The sequence below is a fragment of the Pagrus major genome, chromosome 20, assembly GCF_040436345.1.
Source record: "Pagrus major chromosome 20, Pma_NU_1.0".
In the NCBI taxonomy this organism is placed as follows: Eukaryota; Metazoa; Chordata; class Actinopteri; order Spariformes; family Sparidae; genus Pagrus; species Pagrus major.
Window position 1 is genome coordinate 25,306,360 of NC_133234.1, and position 23,355 is coordinate 25,329,714.

A 23,355-nucleotide genomic window follows, 5' to 3' on the forward strand; every position below is an offset into this window, starting at 1 on the left:
TTGATGGTTCACCAGAGTTATTACAATCCATCCTGAGGGGAACACCACATTTTATGGCAATGGTTGAAGATATTTAACTCAAAACATGAAGGTCAACCTCATGACAGTCTGAGGATCATTAAAGTCAAAGTGATTCATCCTCTGAGGACAACGAATGTAGAGATAACTTGGTTAATGTTAATAAAAAAATGTTGCTTGCTGGTGGTGTTTGAGGAGAAGTCAGGGGAATCACCAAAGTCATTCAGAGTATGTCCTCTGGGCGCCGTGTAGCCATGCACCAGATATTTCATTTTACTTCCTTAAACAAAGCTAACGAGAACCCATCTGTGTTCAAGCCTTTTAATCACAAGGTGTTATCAATACATCTTTCCCTCCCAGTCAAAATGTGACTGGTTGAAGTTTGACTGATTGAGGCCAGGCTGAGCGCTGCTCTTCAGCAACCCTCCCAAGCCTAATTAAGATACTTCGGCTGATTACAGACTTGTCTGATTAGGCTGTTCATTATGTCTGCCCAGGGTGAGAGCTTTCACACCGGGCTGCAGACGATCTTTGATATCATTGAACAACACCGGATGGATACGAGCTTAATGGAGCTTAATGGAGCACATTTTCAGTCTTTCATCCCTCTTGAAAACATCATCAACAAGTACGAGGTGCCTCCCGATCATCCACGAGCTACAAAGCCACCGCTCGAGCGCTTCTGAATTTGTTTTTCCTGCCGTCCCCCTCACACCTCCCGTATCTCCCCAGATTGGACGACAAAGCTGCCAGGCTTCCCTCCTCGTCCTCCCCCCTCCCCCTGCTCGTATTTCTTCTCGTCTCGCCTGATCTGTCAGCGAGTGTCTCCCAGCCATCACTCTGTCTGACAGGCGGACTATCTCTGAGTCGTCAGTCACTCCACTGCCTCTCTGCAGCCGTCATCTCCAGCCGGCAGGGACACCCCCTGCAACACAGCCGTCACACTGCAAATGAAGAGAGGCCCCATGTCTCCTGCAACAGGGGGAGGCATGAGAGGAATATTTGTCCTGATTAAGGAGCCTCTCCTCTCATGTGGTCATTAGCATTGCTACCAGTGGCTGTAAAGTGAAATTTAATTGTCGGGGTGAGGTCTGACCTTGACTTTGGAGAGTGTATTTCTGCTTTAATCAGATGTTACACTCACTTCGGCCCCTTGAACTACAACAGTGAGACTCCCATCTGAAGCGTGACATTTGAAATAAAATGACTTCCGCATCCCGTTTGCCAAAAGTAAAAAGATCTTGTTGGCAGTCTTCTTCAGGTGAAGGAGGCAGGGAGCACGATGAGAGCTGATTTTGTTTTTTGTCTGATCTAAGAGTGAAAAAGGGAGAATTTCAGTTCGTACACAGATTTGTGCCAAAAATGAATGATTACAACCAAAGTAGACGAAGTGAAGCTCGGAAAAAAGGAGAATCTGACAGACAACGAGGAATAATACACAGACGCATATCAATGACTGGCAGAGACAAGCAAGAGCCTGTTGCTCTGTGGAAAATGAAGTTTTCCTTCAACAGTGACTTTTCCTGACAGAATTAAAAAATGTTGATGCAAAACTGACAGAAAATGTTGTTTAATAATCTGAATTCTGAGGAGTTCGTCTTCGAGTTTTGAGATGTAGGAGGTACAGTATTTGTTGTCTCTGTTAGCTGGCCCGTGTGCCGCTGTTTTGTTGCGTCCTCCATGCGACTTCGCATCTCAGCGGAGCGTCATGCCTGCCTGATGTTGTTGACTTGATCTTTGTGCTTCAATCGTTATGTTATTTGTCCGTTTTAAGTGTGTTTGTTGTTAATATCTCTGACTTTGTGCTGTAGATCCCGAGTCGGCACGCTGTGTTTTATTTTGAAAATTGATCGGATGCACTGTGCCGTTCCGCTGCCTGACTTCCTGTCTGACTCGACCTGCTGGGAGCCTTTTCTGGGACGCTGCTGAAACGTGCCGGTGGAAACACGAGTGGCCGTGATCAGCTCCGGCGACCGTGTCGCAGCCATAACGCGGCTCTGATGGTTGAATCTGCGGGTTACACCCATGTCTTGGACTCCCTCTTTCCTTATGATATCGGTTTCTTCTAAAAGTTGCCGGTGTGGATGAATCTTTATCATCTATGTTCGCTCCCGTAATTTGCATTGTGCATACAGTCACTTACGTTTTTTAGGTGAAGCAGACAAGATTTAGTTCTTTCAAGAAAAGTGGCATCACTTTAACAGTTTAAGATATTTCTGAAATGTGATGACGTTCAAAGATAAAAGAGGGCATCTCAAGTCAGTTCTTTAACGAGCAGCATAAAGACACTAATCTCCCAAAAGAGCCGACAAAACCTCGGTTTCTATTTCTGATGAATCGAGACCAGCTGTGCTTTCTTGAACCTGGATCAGCTTCCACTGCAGGAACCGTCTTCGTATCAAATTGGTTTTCCTGCCGTGTTTTGTCTGTAGGACGTGACACCCGTGTTCGGGCCTGGTGGGGATTACAGGCAAGGTGGAGTTTGCCAAATAACATCTTTGGTTTACGCCGGCGGTGGCGTTTCCCTCAGAGGAGATGTGAAGTTAGAAATGTATTTTCCCTGAAAGCCTGACAGATAGCTACTGAAAAAAACAGGACAAGACATGACTATCAACATGTAGCGTGCCCTTCTTGATATAGATATACTCACTGGGTAATAAGGTGTTGCTGTCTGATTCATTTTCGGTTTTCCTCTGTGATTCTGAGTGTGTCGCTCGCTGTAGTCTTTTAATTCCTCCTCTCTTTCTCTCTTTCCTTAAATTATCTTTCATCGGGCTGTTTTTCAGGGAGTAAACAAGCACTCTGGTCGCTGCTCCAGCTCGTTCTCGGCCAATAAAAACAGCTCTTGTGACAACAGTTTGAACGAGTGAATAAAAATAGCCACAGAACTCACCAAATACAGATGACAATCGTTGTGGTTGCGTTATTTGAAGTGGCATCGAGAGCAGTTTCCAGTCCAAACATTCAACACTGCTGCTCACACAGATGCCCAGAGTGACCTTGTTCTGTCTGTTTATTCAGAGATGACAGTGTGTGTGTGTGTGTGTGTGTGTGTGTGTCTGAGCTTTTACATATTCTGTGTGTTTCCCTGTGTGAGGTTGAGCTCGTGATGGTTGGATGATGAGAGAACGAGCTGTTGATCAAATGATGTTGTGTGTATGTTTGTACAACGAGCACACAGGGATGTAATGAAACATAAAAACTGATTACACACACCTTATTAGCCTCTCGTGTTTTTTCTTTATTAGGTGAAAATTATAGTAAACCGCAGTAAATGTTACCAGCTACGCTTGTGCTCAGTAAGGTAACCGTCTCATGAAGCCATGTGCTGTGAATGCAGATTGAAAGCTGATTTACAGCCTGTTTATCTAAACATGCCGACAATCTGCTGTCGCACTGTTTATTTCATATTTCAGCCGAACAGTAACAGCTAGTTAGCCTAGCTTGTTTACATTAGCAGTGATTCCTACAACGCTTTTCCTTAGCTAGCGGTGTCACGCCGTGTTTCCACTCGCAATTTTTACTGCGCGGAGTTGAACCGAGCCATGCCGGCGATGGACCTGCTCCGGAGTAGGGCCAAAACGGGCCGGGGCCGCGGTGACGTCTCGTGACTGCAGCCAACCCGTAACAAACAGCCGTCTCCCGCTCAAATCAATACAGGAGTCATGTTTACGTAACTCGAACAAGAAAAATATAACATATTGACGGTAAACATGTCAACTTTTACACATACAGTAAAAAATAACTAGTATTTGCCAGACTCCCTTGAAAAAATGCTACATTTTGCGACTTGGTGCGTTACGAGACACTGTATAAACTTTGTGAAACGCTGTCTACAACACAGTCTTAACTATTTGGGCCTACTTGTTCAATCGGCAAACGTTCTCCATGAAGATATTTCTTTATCAAAGCTCAGATTATAACTCAAACCCTGGTTACAAAATGCAAGTGTGATTTTGAACGAGGTTTTCTTCCTTCGGGAGCAGAACGAAGGAAGTCGGAGTAGTTAAAGTCAAAACAAACATCGAGGATGTAGGATATTTATATTGTCTTATATTTCAGTCCCCACACACACTTATATTTGTGTGTGTCCATAATGACAGCCATTAGTTATCAGCATCTGTCTCCTTCGCTGTATCCCTCCACAGATCCCAGACCAGCGGCCCTGCGCTGACATTGAGGCCAGCTGTTTCACGGCGGTCTCATGCGATTAAGACCAGAGGAGGGGTGGGACGAAGTAAGAGAGGAGAAACGATGGCTGTCCGTCCTCACGGGGCCACCTATCCTCCATTTTCATCCTCCCATCCCAGATGCCCCGAAACATCCAGCCAAAATCTGAAGATCATTTTTTATCTCTCTGGTTTTCACATTTCCATTTTCTCTCGTCCTTCTGTGTCCCGTTTCTCCGTCTGTTTCTTCTCCCGTGTCCTTCACTCTCTTTCCATCTTGTTGTCTCCTCTATTTATTACTTATTGACCCTCTCTCCGTCACTCTCGGTTTCTCTCTCGCCCTCTCTGCGTCTCAACGTTGAATCTATGAAGACAAATGTGACCCCACGGATACATGGTATCTATTTTCCAGCCAAAGTCAATCTGCCACCGTGTAACGAGGACAGATCCTCGCTCAAAAGGACAGAGAGGTGGAGACAGAGGAGAAAGAGAGGGATCGTCTGTATCTCACCAAAATAAAATATCATTAATAACATCTGCACAATCGTTAGCTTAATCAGACGGTGACATGATGAGATCTTCCTCTTCGTTTGATTCATTCATCTTCTGTCTTTAAAGGATAAATCAGCTTTATTTTTACAACCTGGGTCTAATTTTTGCGGCGTTGGGCATCGTTTCCATCAGTCACCTCGCTGAGACCTGGAAATCACTACAACAAAGTCAGGTAGGAGAGACAAGCATTCATCAGACGGGCTGTAAACAAGCCAAGAATTTGGTAAAACACTTTACTTGGAAGTAAAACTGAAAGCTAGCGCAACTCGGTGTTGGTAATAATCCAACACTGAACAGGAAGGGAAAGTGCAAATATGTCTCATGTTACATTGTTTGTGCTTACAACTTTGACGCTGGAAAAAAAAAGGGTTTTGAGTCCTGTGTGGTCAGGTCTGGCAACAAAAGCAGTCTGGAAGCAGAGCAGCGGCTACTGGCACGACTTCACCTACTCCCAAGGTCCAAGTTAAAAAGTCTGAAGAGGTCAAAACTCCAGCAACACTTGTGTGTAAAGAACAGAGATCTTTTCAACGTCTTCGCCGGCGTTGAAAAGACATCCAACACCTCTTTTCCACTGGCCAAAAATCCCACTTATCCCGCAGCTCTTCTAGACTTTCAAAATGTTATTGGACCAAATGGCTCAAATTATCTGCCGTTTTACAGACGATGGTCGTGACGTCAGTGATGTACAACGTGATAAAAATCACAATCAACGTGATAAAAATCACAGACATGCCTGAGAGAGGTGGGAATGGGGTCAATAAAAAACCTGTGTAGACCCATTAATTTTGGGTTTGGGTTTAGATCAAAGCCGAGTCAAGCTGATACAAACCTGTGTCTACTGACCCGGGTGTAAATGCAGAGTGTGCACACTCCCATTGCACACAAAAGCCCGATCTTTAACCTAAGTGTGATTTCTGACCAGTGGAAAAGAGGTATCACTTCTCTGATGCCTCCCTGGTGCTGGGCAGGTTTCATTTATCAAAGCATTCTTGCTGATAAAAGATGTCTGTTTCTAAGTTACTCTAACAGCGTTATTATTACTCTGGATGACGGCCAGGACTACAGAAATAAGAGACGAGACGGAGCAGAACGATCCTTTAATGAGCCTCGTGTCCCTCTCTGGTCCGGTCTGTCCCGCAGTCACTTTGTTGTATCAATCACATGAACACACGACGCTTCAAGATGTGAGTAAATGGTGTTCGCTTTAATGAATGTAAATGTCAATGTGTGTGGAGATGAGACTGAGGAGCATACAGAGGCTGTGTGTGTGAGTGTGTGTGTGTGTGTGTGTGTGTGTGACAGGGTAATACATTCGGTTGCGACAGTAATTCTGAGGGATCGTATTGATTGGTCCTGATGGAGGCCGAGATATCAAGCAGAAGGACACTCGTCTCTGTCCGTCCACGGCGCACACACACAGGTTTAGAGAGTCTTGAGGGTCCTCGTCGGTGGATAGAAATAGAAAGTAATCACACACTTTGGTGATTCGACGACAATTTGAGTCTTCAGTCTACGAACCGTTCTTTGCCTCGCCCTTGTGAAGTCCACCGTGTTTTAACGACTGAAAGGGGAATTGAGTGGCAGCTCGCTTCATCACCGCCCGGCAGGAAACTCTTCTTTGCTCCCTGGACGTCGTCCGCTGCTAATGTTACGTCAGGAAAGGCTCGTTTGGACGGCTCTCTTTGAAAGGATTTCTTTTCCCGACAATTCTGATTCGCTCGTTTGACATAAAAACATAAAAAGTGTCAACGAATGTGATGTTGTGGGTCACGTCATGTCGGCGGTCGTCCGGTAAAAACTACACAGCTCGGGTCTGTTGTATCTCCGTCTGCACAGGTTGCTTCAGACCTAACAGGTACAGCTCCTCTCATTATTCTGTAATGGCTCTTTAATTGGTCTTTTAATGGAGCTCTTTTTTTTTCGAGGGGCCTAATTGGTGTTTTGCAGCGTCGCCAGCAGTCCCCTCCGCCTGCCAGCGAGGAGCGGGGGTCCTCAGGGCGCTCTCAGGTGTCTGAGCTGATTGCCCGCCTGCCTGTTTGCTCTCAATCTGTCAGTTCTTGCGACCGCGCTGGCAAGAAAGGAAGTGAAATTGCAGGAGAACATTATGTGTGTGTGTGTGTGCGCGCGCGCTCTCCTAAGTGAAGGCGTCGGCGGCTCGGCACGGCACGCCATCCTTCAGGCGGCGCCACGACAGGACCCATCTGCCAGCCAAAACAGAGGGACTGGTCGGAGCAACTCTGGCACAGACTGGCACAAACACAGCTCGCCTCACCTCTCCACCTCCCTTTTAATAAGCCTGTTCTTCCTCCCAGTCGTACCTCCTCTGCATCCATCCGGTTATTACTCTCCTCTGCTGGCCTTATTCCCCCGTCTGCTGTTCATCTTCACCCCTCGATTCTCATTTCCATCCTCCTCTCTTTGAGAGCGGGGCGACTTATCCGGCTCTCCTGTGAAGCCTCCCCTCTCTCTCCTCTCGCCGCAAACAGATGAGCCTGTCGACCGTTTTAAAGTAAAGAATATAAAAAGCACTGAAATCTTAACTGAGATCTACTTTTGACTCGTAAATTGATCCGAGTTATAGTTTTTATTTTTGCATGAAATCCCTTCTCGTGCTCATCCCTCCCACTGCCTGTATGAAACCGGTGGGTGGATCGTTGATTTATCTCACTGAAAACGTGAACTTGTGGGTGTTTTGCAAGCGCATTAGAGTTATAAACCTGCTATTAAACTGTCTTCACCGCGTCCTCCACCTCTGCAGGGTGCGCTGGTTTGACCCCTGAGTGCAGAGCTCAAAGGTCGTACAGGTGGGTGACACCAGCGTTGGGATTAAGTCCATATAATTGGTTTGTGTGTGTGTGTGTGTGTTCGTTGGCTTGTCTGGCCCCACGCAGGCTAATTGGGAGGTGATTATCAGCCCGTCACTGTTGGACGGTGACTGACAGACTTTCTCACCAGGCGGCAATGAGTCATTCACACAACAACGCACACAAACAGCAAACACATGCAGGTGCTTGTTCATAAATACTCGCCGAGCTGAAACACAAACGCGTGAAGAAATGCAGCTCGTCTACACACACACACACACACACACACATCCTGCTCACTCGCTACCTGCTCTGTACATGACCAGCCATGCAGAGGGTGAATGTTTTTCCACAGGCTTAGTTTATTGAGGGTGAGCAGGTTCAACCTTTCGCCGAACATGTTGACAGCAGCCGCAGGGGCCAACGTACACATGATGGACAAACCGTGATGCTTTGCAGGAGGAATCGTCCAGCCGGGACTTTTCACCGACTTTCACTTTCTTCGTTTAGCTGCCGTGACGTTACGGTCAAGCCACCGAACGCTGTCGGGTCTGATTTGGGGAAAAGCGAAGCTGCTGTCCAGTAATTAGCAAGCTGTTGCAGCGACAGGAGGACAACATGACCCAGCAAAACCAAAGCAAAACAGGAGTTATGATGTGAAATGTTTTATTCAGTAGCTGTAGCAACAAATTCATAGATCAGTTTCAAAATGATACAAAAATCTAGTTTTTTGTATCCCTGGACGTAAAACAAAGCCTCTATATCCAGCGATGGATCACGTGACTCTGTCATGTGATTTAATGTGCTATGTTTTGTTTCCGCATGTGAAAAAAGCGAATCACATATGAATGTATGTAATTCATATATTTCTATTCAATTATATTACTTGTGAAAATGTCTCAAGATGTAGAATTTACATGTCAAGAAGCAGATTTCATGTGATTTCATTTGCCATATTTTCTTTCCATTGGAGGAAATTCTAATTCACGAAGGGAAAAAAAAGCCAAACGCATTAAAAAAATTCAATTCAAGTCGCAACTTTTTGGTTTCACTCTCACAGCTTTCATCAGACAGGCGCAGATAGCGACTAGTTTAGTAAAGCTGCTGTAGCGTCAGATATTTCCCTCGGGAGTTGGTGGAGACAGGAGAGTAAATATTGCACTCACGTTTACCGAGTGGCCAGAAACTCGACTCCAAATTAATGCTAACGTTGCTCTGTGAAGTGATCATATGTCAGTGCTTTGTTTATTGTTTTTTCTGCTCATGGCCCGGAAACAAACAATATTTTTGCTTATAAGTTGTCTTTAAACGACATGCTAAGGAAGCATTTATTTCATGGACTTTTACCCTCTAATGCAGCGTGCTGTGTGTCCATCTTCTTACTGTACACATTCAAACACACACACGTCCAGCCACATGATGAACGGGCTGTCATCATTAAAATGACATCCATAAATTAACAGCCATATGTTTGTGTGACGCAGAGTGTATATACTGTATGTATGAGGGTGATGTGTCCTTCTAATGAAGGTTGACCTGAAACAGACGTGAACCAAACAGGCTGCATAAACGTTAGCAGCCCAGTCAACAGAGCGACATGTCGGCAGCTCTGCAAAACACTGATATGACTTTCAAATCACGAGAAGGGCAAAGTGGTGACGTTGGAGCCGTCGTTTCACATTTATAGCCATGAAACCTCTGGATATTTCCAAAGAGATGTCGGGACATTTCCAGCTGCGCTTGAGGCAGCAAAACCAAAAATGTTTGACAACAAGTGAGGAAATGTTTCGGCCATGTTTGTGGCAACAAAATGGACATTTTTTTAATGAGGTTTCGGGACATTTTTCAGCCATTTTTGAAGCAAAAAAAAACAGATTTTTTTTATGACGCGTGGGTATGGTTTCAAGCTGTGTTTGTGAAAACAAAACATGTATTTTTGATGAGACTTCTGGACATTTCCAGTCATGTTTGTGGCCACAAATCCAGGTATTTTAAGCCAAAACGTCTTTTTCTTACCCTGATCTGGACAATAAGCGTGGTCACAAAATAAAACCGAAAATGGAAGCAAACATAAACTGTGATATTTTTCACTCTTTTAGTCAAACTACTTCAGAAAGTCAATCACAGCTCAACCTGAGTGAGATCCACAGGTACTCATTATGTTTAGGATGAAACTATGCACTTGGTGAACGTCTCTGGTGATACAGAGGAGGATTAAAGGATGTCTTGCTATGTCTACGACTAAGGGCAAAGCCACTTCGTTGAAGATTCGGGTATTAACTATTCTGTAATTATCATTAGTGTCATTATGTCCCTTCCTTTCCTCTCTTCCTCCCCCTCCCCTCACCGCTCCTGCTCTTCCTCTCCCATTGGCAAAGTGTAATCATCAAGGTTATCAATCACGGTGCGTTGCCTCGGGCGCAGAGCTGTAATACCTGCAATGACGGAAATGATTCATATCCACAGCTTGCTCATTACATCAACACAGACGCATCGCACTGCCTCGTGAATTCATTCCCTTACGCAAAAGTTTGGATTTTGATTTAGTAGATGAGCAAGATTTGCTTTTATCTAAATCAGAGTAAAACAAGTCAGAGTGGTTTGATAATGAACTTTAATACTCTGAGTAGTATCTTCTCTCTGGGGTGGATCCTGTTCTTATCAAAGATTACAACTTACAACCACATTTTTTCAAATATTAATGTTTTATTTTAAATTTAATTTGATTTAAAAATCACATTCGAAGATAATTCATGATTCCTTGCAAGTCTCCAGTACACATCGAGTAAGCTTCATGTCTGAAAACTAGGGCTGGGACTTTATCGCGTTAATTACGAATTACAGAAAAAATAATGCGACAAAAAAATAACGCATTTAATTGCAATTTATTTTTGCACTCCAAACAGCGCGGAACGTTGCTCGTTGCACAAGTTCCCGGCAAACACGTAATACTGATGCACAGGACACAACACGAGAAATGGAAACCGATGAGAAGTCGCTGCTGGCTGTCATATACCAAAATCCATTTAAATTGAAAAATGTTGCTTCTTGTGTCAAATATTGATATGCGATTAATTGAGATTAATTAATTACAAAGCCTCTAATTAATTAGATTAATCTTTTTAATCGAGTCCCACCACTACTGAAAACACAAGAAGACCTACGAGTGGTCGAAGCAAATCAAAACTTCAAAACAACTTTGAAAAGTTGTTTTTTTAAAGATGCTGAGAACACTGAGCTCATCCGAAGCAGCTGCAAATCTCTACAAACAGCACATTATTAATGGCAAAGTGAGACCATGTTCCTGTGTGCAGTCTTAAGCATATGTTGGGTGTAGATTATTAATGTACAAACAGGATTATGCAAGAGTATCGCAGCCTTAGGTGGTGCAGTAGCCATATGCAGGATACTGGTGGGTATATGTGCTGTCGACACAGCGGCAGCTTGTGAACATCAGCTGTAAACCGACTGTGACTGTATGATGTCTGAAAGTTTGACGAAGTTCTCTGCGAAAAACAAAGTTGTCCCACTGCACTGAGAGGAAAACAGCACTTTAGATGTCAGATCATTTACTTAAAGTAGTATTACTTGATCCGCCAGGGAGAGGGGGAAGTGGTAGACTGATGACGTTGTTCTAGTGAACTTCTGAGCAAACAATTGTTCCTTTTAAGTCGGTATACACTCCACAATTTGAGTTTCTCTCGCATCGAAATGCGTCTTTGTCAGGCATGGATTGTTGTGCCGTACAGGGGAGAGAGACGTTCGATCATCTGCTCCCGACTGAGGCTCTTGATCTCCTCAATCTCAGGAACGTAGATCGAGCGGTGAAATCCAAAGTTAGCCTCAGCTCCTTCTTAACCACGGTGGTCCAGCACAACCCTTGCAGTCCTGCTGACGTCCATCTCACACTCCATCTTCCCAACACTCGTGAACGACACCCCGAGATACTTGAACTCCTTTGCTTGGGGCAAGATCTCACCCGCCAACCAGACGAGGCAATCTGCTGTTTTCCGGCAGCGAACCACGGCTCCAGACTTCGAGGTGCTAACCCTCATCCTCAGCCGCTTCACACTCGGCTGCAAACCACGGACAGAAGAAGCCAGCAGAACAACGTCATCCGCAAATAAAGGTTCCCAAACTTGGATGCTCCGGGCACAATCCCAGAGTCCAACACCACCAAGGGACGTGATTAAATGCTCATACTGGGAACATGCACATGACCTTGGGATGCCAAAGTTAAATTCAATCGCTGAATGAAAATGTTTTATTAAAGGAAGTTTCACATTATTCAGCAGAAGCATAAACTGTGTTTGAGAACCAGACAGCCAAAGTCAGCCTTTTGTCAGCCTCAAGCACAACTGTCAATACTGATCTTGTAAACCGGTCGTGATGAACAAACTGTGACTATAATTGGACGACAAACAAAAACAGGACAACTACAAGCGACAGCCAGAGGTTTGTTTGCTGCGAGTCGCAGTGTGAAAGCTCCTTGTGCATGACCTACTACCCCATTACCTTACTCTACTTAGCTCTGTCACTTTGATCAACACCTCATCTAACGCTGTCAAACTCTGACCTTCGGCGGGCGTCCGATGAGGCCGTTTGTCTGATGGATGTTTGCGAGACGCCGGTGTGGATGGGCGGCTGCGTGATGGAGGCAGCACAGGTGTTGTAGTTAACAGGGCAGAGACTTATTTCCTCCTCACCTTTGTAATGAATAGACAGCCTGAGCTCATCTGTGTGAGTAAATGTGTGCGCACATATAAAGATGCCCTTTCTTTGCCTCCATGGATGGTTGCAGTCAGTCATCATTCTCCTGGATGGTCTGTGTAACAACAAGGAACAAACTTTTCTTACCAAGGCCTCGTCTTTCTCGTCTTTCTCTTCTGTCTGTCTTTCTATAACGCTGCTGTCTTTCTGTTTGCTTGTTTCTTAAAACATCACAGCGGTCATACAGCCCATTAATGACAAAATCCGTCTAATTTACATTTTTGTTGACGATTTTAAAAGGCACACAACACGTCAGATGTCTCGAAAATGATTGCATGGTCCGTGTTTTTATGTTTTTTTTCTTTCAGGTTTAACACACTGGGGAGACAGACGTCTGGACAAAGCTAAAAGACCAGCGATTACTGTACTTTCATTCCCCAGGTGGCCAGAAATCAGGTTTTTTTTTTATTGTCAATTTCTCCACATGTACCAGACAGAGGAATCGAAAGGTGTTTCTCACTATCCCACGGTGAGAGAAATAAAGTGCACAAGCACAACAGATGAAGACAGACATTTCCTAACACTAAAGTAACAATAAGGTAACAACAAGGTGCACGACAGATAAAGACATTTACTAACATTAAATAGACAATAAAATATTGAAAAAACTACTATGTTTCTGTATGTACAGTATGTCAAGTTCTGTATGATATGTAATGCAAAAGAAGGCAGTCAGTAATAGCATACAGCTTCAAATGGATGCTAATGTCACAATAACTTCATTGGTCATTATATGTTATGATTTTAATGTCCCTTAGTGGCCAAAAATCAAATAATGCTCAACAGCAAGATTATTTTCAAATAGGCTTTGCTCAAAATTTGAAATCCACAACATTACCACAAAAAGCTAGAATGGCAATAAGTAGAGTGGATACCTCCGGCAAGGCCCAACAGTCCCCTTTAGTCCACTCAAGCCAAATCCAATATCAGATAAAACATATTTTAATCCGCTAGATCCCGACCGGATCAAATTGTAAACACTCATAGAAACCAGCCACCTAAATACCAGATTGTTTTTGGTCAAGATCCATGCATTATTAACGAAAATGTCGATCCATATCGGCACCAAAAGTTCATGGGGTCTATTCTGGGCTTAGACCGATCCTCCATCCAACTTTTATGGAAATCCGTTCAGTAGTTTTTGTGTAACGCTACTCACAAACCAACAAACAGACACGGGCAAAAACACAACCTCCTAATCACAACATTAAGGGAAACTCGGTCTCTAAAGGAGGTGAACATGATGTTCATACTGCGCCGGCATGATCTGCGACCACTGCCGACACCTTGAAGGTCGACATCAAATATATGCAGCATTTAATTTTGGGGCAGTTTAATGGTTTTAACTCCCCCACCGGCTTCCTCACCTTCCTCCCTCTCTCCCCATCGCTCTCGGCCGGTCATCAGGCCTGTGGTGAGCTCCAGGTCGGAGGTCATGTATGAGGACCGGCAGGGGGGAAACTGGGTCAGCTGTTTCTGGAAGACCCCCCCTTTGGGTTCCCATCTGTCCGACGGTGGGGTCGAACTGAGCTTCCTATAATCTGTGTGCAGACTGCAGAGCAGGGAGCTGATTAAAGATCGCCCGGGTGGAGGCTGATGGGTACGTGCGTGTCGACTGTCCTAGCTGGAAAATTGACATCATTTATGTTTTCCTGACAGTCGACCGTGTGCTCGCTTACAAATAAACCCTGTCCTGTCTGTTAATGACGTTAAAAAAAATAAAATCATATACCGTTCTGTGCAAGAGGAAGGTGAAGTAGCGTGACTTCTTCAATAACGGCAATGACACAAAGGAAATGACTCATCTCAGAAGTTTCTGGGAACTTGTTTCCTCAGGTACCCTCTTGTTTTCTTCTTGTATCGCTACTTTCATGTAGTGCCATCATCAGCCTCAGGATAAGTGCTAATTTTTTTCCACTTTCCCCCCTCTCACACCGCTGTGGGAAATTGTTTTACTCCAGGTACCGACAAGGATCAACAACATACCAACAAGTTCCTCGCACACTCTGAGCCTCTCGCTGAGAGCTTTTCAGTCTTCACTTTGGGCATCAGCTTTCAAAAATAGTCTTAAAGTTGAACCGTAGATCAAACCCAAAAAATCCTCACGCAGGTGTTGAATTCACCACAGAGCCCAGCTGGACTTGTTTTACGTTATTCAACCAACAGCCTTTCAGCGGTCACATACATTAATTCATACATGACACCTGTACAACCCTGCCTCTGTGTTCATGCAACTTTTCTGCACTTTTTAAAGCGGCTACGAGGGACTTTCATTTTGTTGATTCTGGCGGCCCCTGTGGACAAAAGCGGTGTGAGCACCACCCCCTCCTGTTATAAAGTGAAAGAAAGGTGCAACATATTTCTGATTTACTATTCAAACATCTGTTTTTGTGGCTACGTAAGATTAATTACTGTGATATGACAATGATGGAACGAAGTAAACTTTGCTAGGTTAGCCAACGTTTAGCCTACAGCTAACAGATTTGTTCACTCAGTCTGCTAAAAGTCATTTTGTTGAGATAGGTAGTTGTCCACATTCCTTAGTAATCCGACCCGGTGACAGGTGTTAAAGGATAACTTCATTCAAAAAGTCGGTCATTATCTTCTTAACCCCATGGCGATGGAAAGTGTGGGGAAGTTTTCGTGGTCCACAAAACATTTCTGGAGCTTCACAACGTACAGCTGCTTCAGTTGTTTAGCAGAATGCTGCAACGCTGTTTTGCTGTGAAGCTCCAGAAATGTTTTGTGGACTACGACACTTCACCTGACTTTCCATCAGTATGAGGGGGGGGGAGATGATGACTCCGTAATTCTGCTTAAAAATCCTCAGAAAAGACACTCCGTACATGTGCAGAACTTGCCTTAGAAACATCATGTTTTTAAGTTTTCTCATTGTCAAAGTAATTCAGTGATAGTTGACTTTACATACATGAGTAAACTGCAAACAGGAAGTCCTAATAGCTAATTCGGCAAAGTTTTAATGGAGTAATTATTTTGTTTTTATGGTTGTTTTTTTCCTTTTTAAAACAAGTCCCCATCTACTTCAGTTGTTTAGCAGAATGCTGCAACGCCGTCTTACTGTGAAGCTACAGAAATGTTTTGTGGACTACGAAACTTCACCTGACTTTCATCATCATGGAGGAAGGAGATGATGACTGAATTTTCATTTTTGGGTGAACTTAGCCTTTAAGAACACTTTGATAGCAATAGCCAATCTTCTGATGGTCTCACTTGCTAACGTCGGTCATATACTGTCGAGGCATCAGTAATTACAAACTCCTTTTACGTTTAAGGTGTTTTGGAGTAAACGTATTGCAGATTACATGATTAAACTGTTTGTTTGTCGGTGGATGCCTTTGACGCTGAAGAACAGGATTAATATTCTGTCTCACTTTATTTTGCAAGTGTTTCACAGAGTCTCTCTTAACCTTCACAGTTCAGAAGACGCTCATACAGTATGTTTCTGGAGCAGTCACGTGGGTCGAAATGTTCTGACAACATAACAGAATTTATTGTGCTGGTACGAGGACTTCAAATACACGCGTGTGGGAACGAGTGTGAGGCGGCGGTGGGTGTTTATGTGTCGGTACGCGGGGTAGAAACCAGGTCAATGAGGCTATATTTTAGTTTTATTGATGTGGGTTTGTCCTCTGGGATGAGCAGCCTTGCTCTGAAATGGCTTCCACTGTTGTTTTTTATCTGCTTTTCTCTGTCCTGTTTTGCACACCAACAGTCTTATGATCATTTTTAACCTTACTCGTGTATGTGTGTGTGTTATCATGTGTCCGTCTATTTGTAAAATTGTGTCAGTGTGGATGTTTTGTCGTCTCTTTGTCATTGGGGAGAGGAGGATATGGTGTCTGATCTTGAAGTTGACGTTTATCGCTTCATGGCATCATGTATGAAAGGACAAAGAGGAGAAACTGAGAGATTTACTTAACTTAATCTATCTTTGGACCCGTTCCTCTCGTGGGACAGGAGGTCAGCGTATGATGGACGTCCATTTTGACCCCATCGCTGTTGGGTCACGCTCTGCTGGATGCTTTTAGTTAGAAATGGAGGACACAGGATGGGAGTACAGAAGTCAGTAAATGAACATTGGCATTGTACGGCACATATTACTGAAAGCATGGAGAAAGTCCCTCATGCCACTTGTGATTATTGTGCTAAAACATGCTAAATCATGAGTTTGCTTGTTCAAAACTCTGCCATCTGCCTCCATCATCATTTGTCCTGTGGTTGCCTCCGTTTCGGGAAGACCCCCCTTATGGATTCCCATCTGTGTGAATGTCAGAGAGCATGTCCCAAAATCTGTAAACGTAATCTGCAATCTGACCGACCTCGTAGTAAAATCTGTGCATAATCTGTCACATGACCTGCAAAAAATCACATCATGCTGAAGTCCCACTGAGGCACCATTTTAATTTCTTTCTGACCCACTGGACTGACGTGGAGAGCAGCAACCCCTCTGTATGCTACACCGCTACTGAACGACCAGGATTGCATTTTTATGCGTCCGCCGGCGATAGCGAGGGCCGGAGGCATCGCGTTTTCAGGTTGTCCATCCATCCGTACGTACGTCCGTCTTGTGAACGCGACATCTCAAGAACGCCTGAAGGGAGTTTCTTTAAATTTGGTACATGGGTCCACTTGGAGTCGAGGATGAACCGATTATATTTTGGAGGTCAAGGTCACTGTGACGCTGCGTATTGAGAAAGCCGTATCTCAAGACGAGTTGAGGGAGTTTCTTCAAATGTGGCACAAATGTCGACTTCGATTCAACGTCCGTTGTTGTGAAGTTGACGACTTTAACGTGACAGGTGTTTAGAGAATAGCGGGCGGGGGAGAGAGAGAGAGCGTGAGAGCAGAGGAGGTTTGAGATGGAGATAGATGGTGTTTTATTTAGAAGACAGGGGAGACGGTCCTCCTCATCTGTCGACTGCTGCACCTGTTCTCTGTTCACAGCAACCGAACAGGACCGACACTCCATCGCCCTGCATGACGCCACTGTGGGGTGTGTGTGTGTGTGTGTGTGTGTGTGTGTGTGTGTGTCCTCCGGTTCTGCCTCAGGACCGTGGTGTGTTGGGTCACTTTTGGCTCAGTCAGTTTGTGTGTCAGAGGGAGGGATGAAGCTGCTTAATGTTGTGCCAGGGATTTTACGGACTGTCGCCCGGCATCCAAGGTTCACCTGGATGATTGAAGTCGTAATATTTAACAGCCCCGATGTAAAGTTACGTGTTTGACGTTTGGTTACCGAACAATAAGGTCCCAAGAGGTCCACCAGACTACGGCTCTATACATCAAGCTTGTTGCTTACAGTAGCCCAGTATCCACTCTCTTTATGCTCCGTTTTTGGTCTCCTCCTGAGGGAAACATCTAGCTCTAGCTCTTCAGCGACTAAATGCTCCACTGTGTTCACCAGCTAGTTGCTAACTGTGTCTATCGTGGTAGCGTACAGTCGGTTTCGAGAGTTGTTTTAGCTACCAGACGCTGTGAGAGCGGTCAGAGTGAACCCAGACTAGATAACGAGCTACGACTCGTCGAGGAGCTCTGTAAAGTCGAGGCGAGGTGCAGGATGGATGATAATTCTCACGTCCTCATTCAACACATTTATTATAAAAATCTCAATTACAGACGTTTTTTTAAAGTTATACTGTTAATTACTCTCAGCCTCCGGCCCGCCGCCCCACAGCCTCTTTTTATCTCGTCCTCTGCTCCTCATCCTCTCTCACATCCAGCCTGTGATCGCCTCGTGATCTCGCTTTAACTCCTGTTCCTGCAAACACAGCCACCGTCCCTGCAGTGCTGCTCTGTGGCAGCTCATCCACACATTACAAATGTGTTTGACCCTCTGCGGAGCTTCAGACAACACCGATCTTTGTATTCCTGTTGCTTTTTTTTCCTCAAAGCGAAGGCTTCAGCCTGCGTTTGCTCCGGGCTCAAACTCAAACCCCCTTTTGAACTGTCTGTTATTTTTGTAAAGGTACAAGGTTCTGAATTACTTTTATTGATTGTGGATTATTCTCAGATCTGTGAAGCTTGATAGTGTTTTTCTTTCAAAAGATAAAATATACAACTTTTCTGGCTGATCGTCAGAAAAACTGTATTCAATATTGGTTTTTTTTAATGCTTTTTCAAGTGTAAATATAATTAATTGCTTAGAATAGAATAGAAATTAAATACACAGCAGAAAGTACAATAAAACACACTAATTCAGCTTTTAAAAACAAACAATTATGTCCACAATAAATGATGATGCCCTTTAATACACCTGACAAATGCACTCTGACGATGCAGGGGGACAGTGTCATGCAAACATATACTAACATTAAACTACAATGAGAGGAAAGCATCAGGCCCACATGTCTCAGCTTGCTAACTAGCTTCATTAGCACAGAAGAATTAACACAAAGTCTTTGATCATGAAACAGAAATCAGTCGTGTTCACACGTTCTGTACGTGAGCTGATACAAATCATCCACACACCGTCAGTCGCCTCTGAAGTTAACACATAAGAACAAAAAGCAGCACTTACTTCTCCCATGAGCTCAAACCACCACCTGCTGAGGACCCACTGAAGACCCAGGTGAGCTGTAGGCTGCCCTCTCTGTGCCTGACTGCCTGACTGACTGACTGACTGCCTGACTGACTGACTGGGGATTTCTTTTAGAAGTTTTTCCTTGGGATTTTTGCTTTTGGGATTTCCTGTCTCCTCCTTCTTCTTCTTCTCTCCTCCTCCTCCTCCTCCTTCATCTCCTCCTCTTCTTCTTCTTCTTCGTCTTCGCCTCCTCCTCCTTCTTTGTCCCCTCCTCCTCCTTCTTCGTGTCCACCTCTTCCGTCTCCTTCTTCTTCTTCTCTCCTCCTCCTCCTCCTCCTCCTCCTTCATCTCCTCCTTCTTCTTCTTCTCTCCTCCTCCTCCTCCTCCTCCTTCATCTCTTCTTCTTCTTCTTCTTCTTCTTCTTTGCCTCCTGCTCCTCCTTCGTGTCCACCTCTTCCGTCTCCTTCTTCTTCGTCTCCTCCTCCTCCTCCTCCTTCCTCTTCATCTCCTCCTCCTTCTTCATCTCCTCCTCTTTCGCCTCCTTCATCTCCTCCTCCTCCTTCTTCTTCATCTCCTCCTCCTCCTCTTCGTCTCCTCCTTCTTCCTCTTCGTCTCCTCCTTCTTCATTTCCTCCTCCTCCTTCTTCTTCATCTCCTCCTCCTGCTCTTCTTCATCTCCTTCTTCCTCTTCATCTCCTCCGTCTTCGTCTCCTCCTCCTCCTCCTCTTCTCCTCCTCCTCCTCTGTTTGTTACAGCAGTGGGTAATGTGGCCATTTTGTAAAGTATCACATGGAAACACGGCTGCTGTCTTGACTAAATGTCCTCCTGCTTGAACTTCATCAGGATTCGTCACCGTGGAGCCATGAACGGTGTTAAAAGTTATTTCTTGTGATTTCTTCTCGTCTTTTTCTTCTTGAAAACCCAAGAAGCTCAACATCTGCTGCAGCTTCAGCAGCGACACCGGCTGCAGCTGCAGCTGGTTCTGTTCGGACCACCAGATGAAACTGGACTGCAGCTCAGCAGCACTTAGTGACAACATCACGTCACTGAATAAAGAGCCGTTCTTAGAGCCACAGCGAGCTGCTGACCTCCTCCTCTCCCTCCTGTCTCACTCTGTAATGAAAACTTTAATTCAATAAGCCGACCAAGGTCGACTCTCCCCTCTCTGCACCGACCTGTCATATCCTCTCACACACTGCACACACAGAGACACACACACAGACACACACACATGACCCAGTGTGTGCTAACCTCTCACACACACAGACACACACACACATGACCCAGTGTGTGTTAACCTCTCACACACAGACACACACACATGACCCAGTCTGTGTTAACCTCTCACATCCTCCTAACACTCCACACACAGCAAACACAACTGTATGTAGTGTTGGTCACAAGGTTGAACTGTCCTCCTGCTGCTGGACGAACACACCGACCCTCTCGTCCTCACATCTTCTTTCTCTGCCGGCCTCCATCTTTCTTTCCGTCTCAAGTGAAGATGATGATGATTTTTACAAACAAAAACAGTTTTGAGCTGTGAAGGCACGAGGTTGAAAATCAGGGTCGAACTAAGTTGTTACAATTCAACCTGAGTTTGGGGGAGACACCAAACGAAGACAAGACAATATGACACAGAGACATGTTGTCTCCTCCCCTTCTTTTTCATCTCCTCTTCCTCTTCCCTTCCTCCTCTTTCTCGGTCTGCTTCTTCGTCTCTTCCTCCTCTTCTTCTTCATCTCCTCTTCCTTTTCTTCTTCTTCCTTCTCTTCTTCTTCTTCTCCTCCTCCTCTTTCTTCTTTGTCTCCTCCTCCTCTTCTTCTTCTCCTCCTCTTTCTTCTACATTTCCTCCTCCTCTTCTTCATCCTCCTCTGCCTCTTCTTCTCCTTCTTCTTCTACATTTTCATCTCCTCTTCCTTCTTCTTCCTCCTCTTCTTCGTCTCCTCCTCCTCTTCCTCCTCCTCTTCCTCCTTCTCCTCCTCCTCTGTTTGTCACAGCAGTGGGTAATGTGGCCATTTTGTTAAGTATCACATGGAAACACGGCTGCTGTCCTCCTGCTTGAACTTGAGCTAACAGCTTCATCAGGATTCATCATCTTGGAGTCATGAATGTTGAAACATCACCGGATAAGTGAAAACTTTGACCTTCTGGTGGCTCGAGATAAAAAACTCGAGTGTCAGAACGTCTTTAGGATTCATTCTCTGGACAACATAGATATCTGTCAACACAGGATCACCAGAGTCATTAGGGTTCGGTCTCTGGGGAACATGAATATTCAATAAAACACGCAGAAGACTCCAGAGCCTTGTGTTCTGGTCCAAAGTGGTGCACTTTTCCATCCCTGCGTACAGCAGCGTCATTCTCACTCATTAAACTCGTGTGTTGCAAACAGTGTTTATTAAATTAAAATTCATGACAACAGTTAATAAACTCTCTCTCTGCCTCCTATGAAGAAATTATATCACTTGCAGCTCGTTCGCTCATAATAATCAGGAAAGTTATTGCCAGAGATGAAGAAAAAACGTGAGTGTGTTAACAAACAGGAGCAGAGTGTAAGACAAACACCTCGGCTGTCACTCGTACTACATCTGGTACCAGCACCAGGCAATTCACACTCACACAACCCTCCGGACCAGCGCCAGCACACTTACTTTCACATGTTTAATTAGAAGTTTGGTCTAAGTTTGCCTCCAGACAGGATATCTGAAGTTTTCTGATGTTTGGTGTAAAATAAAGTGTTTTAAATGATTCAGGCATTTTAAAAAACACCAATTTCATCTTAAATTAAAAAAGTCATATTGAAAATTAGATCTTGTTTGAAATGTTCAGTTTCTCTTTTCCTTCAAAACGTGATTATGATCCTGAACGAATCATCTAAAAAATGTTGTCTGATCTGAAATGATGGTTTCGTTTATCTCAGACTTGGTAGGTGACAGTTTGTGAGGGGAAGGGCTGGAGGAGGAGATGAAGATGAAGGAGGAGGAGGAGGAGGAGGAGATGAAGGAGGAAGAGACAAAGAAGAAGGAGGAGATGAAGAAGGAGGAGGAGGAAACGAAGGAGGAGACAAAGAAGAAGAAGGAGGAGATGAAGAAGAAGGAGGAGGAGGAGGAGATGAAGGAGGAAGAGACAAAGAAGAAGGAGGAGATGAAGAAGGAGGAGGAGGAAACGAAGGAGGAGACAAAGAAGAAGAAGGAGGAGATGAAGGAGAAGGAGGAGATGAAGAAGAAAGAAGGAGGAGGAGATGAAGAAGAAGGAGGAGGAGGAGGAGATGAAGGAGGAAGAGGCAAAGAAGAGGAGGAGATGAAGAAGGAGGAGGAGGAGGAGGAGATGAAAAAGAAGAAGGAGACGAAGGAGGAGGAGGAGACGAAGAAGGAGAAGAAGACAAAGAAGGAAGAGGAGGAGACGGAGGAGGAGACAAAGAAGAAGGAGGAGGAGATGAAGAAGAAGAAGGAGGAAGAGGAGACAAAGTAGAAGGAGGAGGAGGAGATGAAGAAGAAAGAAGGAGGAGGAGATGAAGAAGAAGAAGACGACGAAGAAGAAGACAAAGAAGGAAGAGGAGGAGACGAAGAAGAAGGAGGAGGTGAGGGAGAAGGAGGACACGAAGAAGAAGGAGGAGGTGAGGGAGAAGGAGGACACGAAGAAGGAGGAGGAGGAGACAAAGAAGAAGGAGGAGGAGACGAAGAAGGATCAGGAGGAGAAGAAGAAGAAGGAGGAGAAGATGGAGGAGGAGGAGGAGCCTGAATTCAATAATTACCTTCCCCCCCCCTTACATGAACATAAAGTAACATGTGCTTAACGTGATCATTGTCCTGCATATTTCATCTGATTAATGCAAACAACTAATTTCAGGTTTAACAAAAGAGTTTAATTTAAACTAAACCTGTGTTTGCAGTGTGTGTGTGTGTGTATGTGCATGTGTCCGCTGTGCGTGTGTGTGTGTGTCCGCTGTGCGAGTGTGTGTGTGTGTGTTCACAGAAGGTGGATCCAACAACACAGCCGGCTCGCTCTCCTCCTCGTTAACCTCTTGTTTTTCGCTCTCCCCTCCGAGCGAAGCGAGAGAAAAGATGACAGAAGAGAGGAGAAGAGGAGGCGAGCGATGGACGAGTGATGTTCCCATTACTGCTCCGTTCATTTGAGCCCTGAAGGGTAAAAAGAGAGAGAGAGAGCTGTAATAGACCTCCATACATTTCTGCACAGATGAGAAGAATCTGAGTACTATTAGTCTGAGTCTGCCCGGAGGAAGCAGGAGCAACATGACGCTTCACACATGTATTCAAGCAGCCGTGTGAATGTACAGTTTTCTTATATTATGAATCTGTTAGCGTCACTGTGCTCTAAATCTCCCGCAGGTAAAAAAAAAAAAAAAAAATTAATTGCCTTTTTGTCACATCTCTGATTTTGCGTTCAGATACAAGAGCCGACTGCCAGACAGATGAAAGACGACTTGACGGATGATGATTCGAGAGATACCGTCAAAAAAAGCGCCTCGGATTGGCTCGACG